This window comes from Dermochelys coriacea, chromosome 1 (assembly GCF_009764565.3).
Source record: "Dermochelys coriacea isolate rDerCor1 chromosome 1, rDerCor1.pri.v4, whole genome shotgun sequence".
Lineage (NCBI taxonomy): Eukaryota > Metazoa > Chordata > Testudines > Dermochelyidae > Dermochelys > Dermochelys coriacea.
The window spans coordinates 185,726,741-185,731,650 of record NC_050068.2 but is presented as its reverse complement, the minus strand read 5'-3'; positions in this window follow the sequence as shown (position 1 = coordinate 185,731,650).

Below are 4,910 nucleotides of genomic sequence, written 5' to 3'. Positions count from 1 at the left end.
CATTTCGTTTCCTTTTCTTAATAATAAACATATCCACTCTATGTGCTGAGAAACTACAGGAGCTCATTAGCTTCTACACTGGCTAAAAGCTATATAGTCACAGAGTAAGCAGCAGGATGTAGCTCTACAATGGGGAATCAGGGTCAACCGTGCACCACCTAACATTTAAAGAATAGGAGTACTTGTGGCACCTTAGAGACTAACAAATATATTAGAGCATAAGCTTTCATGGGCTACAGCCCACTTCATCGAGTGCATAGAATGGAATGAACGAACGAACACACACACACACACACACACACACGTACGTTGGAAGTTACCATACAAACTGTGAGAGGCTAATTAATTAAGATGAGCTATTATCAGTAAGAGAAAAAAACTTCTGTACTGATAATCAAGATGGCCCATTTAGACAGCTGACAAGAAGGTGTGAGGATACTTAAGGAAATAGATTCAATATGTGTAATGACCCAGCCACTCCCAGTCTCTATTCAAACCCAAGTTAATGGTATCTAGTTTGCATATTAATTCAAACTCAGCTGTTTCTCGTTGGAATCTGTTTTTGAAGCTTTTCTATTGCAAAATTGCCACCCTTAAATCTTTTACGAGTGGCCAAAGAGGTTGAAGTGTTCTCTTACCAGTTTTTGAATGTTATGATTCCTGATGTCAGATTTGTGTCCATTTATTCTTTTGCATAGAGACTGTCCGGTTTGGCCAATGCACATGGTAGAGGGGCATTTCTGGCACATGATTGCATATATCACATTGGTAGATGTGCAGGTGAATGAGCCCCTGATGGCGTGGCTAATGTGATTAGGTCCTATGATGGTGGCACGTGAATAAATATGTGGACAGAGTTGGCATCCGGCTTTGTTGCAAGGATAGGTTTCTGGGTTAGTGTTTTTGTTGTGTGGTTGCTGGTGAGTATTTGCTTTAGGATGGGGGGGCTGTCTGTAAGCCAGGACTGGTCTGTCTCCCAAGATCTGTGAGAGTGAGGGATCATTTTTCAGGATAGGTTGAACATCCTTGATGATGCGTTGGAGAGGTTTTAGTTGGCGGCTGAAGGTGATGGCTAGTGGCGTTCTGTTATTTTCTTTGTTGGGCCTGTCCTGTAGTAGGTGACTTCTGGGTACTCTTCTGGCGCTGTCAATCCGTTTCTTTACTTCAGCAGAAGGGCACTGTAGTTGTAAGAATGCATGATAGAGATCTTGTAGATGTTTGTCTCTGTCTGAGGGATTGGAGCAAATGCGGTTGTATCTTTGAGCTTGGCTGTAGACAATGGATCGTGTGGTGTGTCCTGGATGGAAGCTGGAAGCATGTAGGTAAGTATAGTCGTCAGTAGGTTTCCAGTATAGGGTAGTGTTTATGTGACCATCGCTTATTAGCACCATAGTGTCCAGGAAGTGGATCTCTTGTGTGGACTGGTCTAGGCTGAGGTTGATGGTGGGATGGAAATTGTTGAAATCAAGGTGGAATTCCTTAAGGGCTTCTTTTCCATGGGTCCAGATGATGATGTCATCAATGTAGTGCAAGTAGAGTAGGGGTGTTAGGGGACGAGAGCTAAGGAAGCGTTGTTCTAAGTCAGCCATAAAAATGTTAGCACATTGTGGAGCCATGAGGGTACCCATAGCAGTGCCACTGACTTGAAGGTATATATTGTCCCCAAATGTGAAATAGTTGTGGGTGAGGACAAAATCACAAAGGTCAGCCACAAGGTTTGCCGTGACATTATCAGGGATACTGTTCCTGAGGGCTTGTAGCCCATCTTTGTGTGGAATGTTGATATAGAGGGCTTCTACATCCATAGTGCCCAGGAGGGTGTTTTCTGGAAGATCACTGATGGATTGTAAAAAGAAAAGGAGTACTTGTGGCACCTTAGAGACTAACAAATTTATTAGAGCATAAGCTTTCGTGAGCTACAGCTCACTTAGTTTCCTCAGAAAGTCAGTGGTGTCTCAAAGATAGCTGGGACTGCCAGTAGTGTAGGGCCTGAGGAGAGAGTCCACATAGCCAGACAATCCTGCTGTCAAGGTGCCAATGCCTGAGATGATGGGGCGTCCAAGATTTCCAGGTTTATGGATCTTGGGAAGCAGACAGAATATCCCTGGTCGGGGTTCTAGGCATGGGTCTGCACAGATCTGTTCCTGTGCTTTTTCACGGAGTTTCTTGAGCAGATGGTGTAGTGTCTTTTGGTAATCCTCAGTGGGATCACAGGATATATATATTGCATCTATTTCCTTAAGTTAAGTATCCTCACACCTTCTTGTCAGCTGTCTAAATGGGCCATCTTGATTATCACTACAAAAGTTTTTTTCTCCTGCTGATAATAGCTCATCTTAACTAATTAGCCTCTCACAGTTTGTATGGTAACTTCCAACTTATCTGAGATATATACATACATACTGACAGGTTTCAGAGTAGCAGCCGTGTTAGTCTGTATTCGCAAAAAGAAAAGGAGTACTTGTGGCACCTTAGAGACTAACAAATTTATTTGAGCATAAGCTTTCGTGAGCTACAGCTCACTTCATCGGATGCATTTGGTGGAAAAAACAGAGGAGAGATTTATATACACACACAGAGAACATGAAACAATGGGTTTATCATACACACTGTAAGGAGAGTGATCACTTAAGATAAGCCATCACCAGCAGCAGGGGGGGGAAAGGAGGAAAACCTTTCATGGTGACAAGCAAGGTAGGCTAATTCCAGCAGTTAACAAGAATATCAGAGGAACAGTGGGGGGTGGGGAGGGGGGGAGAAATACCATGGGGAAATAGTTTTACTTTGTGTAATGACTCATCCATTCCCAGTCTCTATTCAAGCCTAAATTAATTGTATCCAGTTTGCAAATTAATTCCAATTCAGCAGTCTCTCGTTGGAGTCTGTTTTTGAGGCTTTTTTGTTGAAGGATAGCCACTCTTAGGTCTGTAATCGAGTGACCAGAGAGATTGAAGTGTTCTCAATCTCTCCTCTGTTTTTGCCACCAAATGCATCCGATGAAGTGAGCTGTAGCTCACGAAAGCTTATGCTCTAATAAATTTGTTAGTCTCTAAGGTGCCACAAGTACTCCTTTTTCTTTTTGCGAATACATACATACTATATGTTCCATTCTATGCATCCGATGAAGTGGGCTGTAGCCCATGAAAGCATATGCTCTAATAAATGTGTTAGTCTCTAAGGTGCCACAAGTACTCCTGTTCTTTTTGCGGATACAGACTAACACGGCTGCTACTCTGAAACCTAACATTTAGGTGCCTTGCTGCCTAGTAAAATCCACAGCTCTGTGTTAGGTACCCAGGCTCCCTATACACTGCATGGGGAGAAAGAAAAGGAGTACCCGTGGCACCTTAGAGACTAACAAATTTATTAGAGCATAAGCTTTCGTGAGCTACAGCTCACTTCATCGGATGCTCACGAAAGCTTATGCTCTAATAAATTTGTTAGTCTCTAAGGTGCCACGGGTACTCCTTTTCTTTTTGCGAATACAGACTAACACGGCTGCTACTCTGAAACCTGCATGGGGAGAGTTAGGCACCTAAGAATGGGCTCCACAAAATCCAGCCTGCTGAGCAGAGGAAGTTATTTATGCTAGTAAATAAGAAATAATTGCAAGAGGTGAGGCCTGAGCCACCTGGGTGAGAGGTAGGTGCTGCCTTACACCTGGGATTCACAGCTGTGAACAGTGTCCCAAACCTAGAGTTAGGCAATTATACCAAGTTAAACCTTTCCTGCAAAACATGGTTGTGGTGGTGCCATTACCCTTACCCTCCTCCCCCTGTTATTCCCACTAGCCCAGTGGTTAGAGCTAGTGTGAGGAGCTTGCCAGGGCTTAGGCACCAAGCCATGTGGTGGCATCAAGACTGGCAGAAACATTGGTGCCCATGAAATTTAGGCACCAAGTGGCAGCTGAGTGAGCATTCTGAGGCTCTAACAGTTGGACTTGATTTAAAGTGGCAGTTAGGTGCTGTAGCCTTCAGTGGCGCTAGCCCAAGGGTGACCAACCTGAGCCTGAGAAGGAGCCAGAATTTACCAATGTACATTGCCAAAGAACCACAGTAATAGTCAGCAGCACCTCAGCCCCCAGCAGCCCTGCTGATCAGCAACTCTCCCTCCCTCCACCCGCCTGCCACGTTCAGCTGTTTTGCAGTGTACAAGAGGCTCTGGGATGGAGGGGGGAGGAGCAAAGATGCTGCAGGCTCAGAGAAGGGGTGGGGATTTGGGGGTAAGGAGTGCAGTGGGGACAGGGCCTGGGGCCGAGTAGTGGAAAGTCAGCACCTATGCAAAGAGCCGCATATTAAGTTCTGAAGAGCCACATGCAGCTCTGCAGTCTCAGGTTGGCCACCCCTGCTCTAGCCAGTTGGCTGCCACAGTACAGAGTATGTGCAAGGTTGGTGAATTACACCAATGCAATCCTCAACCAAAGGGGCCTGAGGTAGAAAGGGGGCCTGCACCTTAAAGTCCAGTCCTGCAAGGTGTGTAGTGCTAATGCCAGTGAGAGCCCAGGGTACTTGGCACGTGCACAGGTCAGCACCCACTGTCACCAGGCAAGAGCCAGCGTGCATGTGTTAACCCCCATTTTGTCAGTATTCCAGGCCGTAAAGGAGCAGGAGGGTCACGCTGTTAGGCACAGACTCCATCAGCAGTAATTGATACCTCTTTGCGCAGTCTCGGCAGCAGCCTAAAGGGCTCATCCCCAATCCCCCTTCAACTCCAAGCCCAGGAGCCCTCCACTATAGCATTGACACAACATAGGTATGCTCAGCACACACACCTCCACCATGAACCTAGCTCATAACTAAAGGCTTGCAGTCTTTGTGCAACATGCCACTTCTTACCACTAGTAAAAATGCTTTTTAAAAGATACGGTTCAGAACCAACGCCTCATTCCCCATTCTGAGCCGTGACTGGGA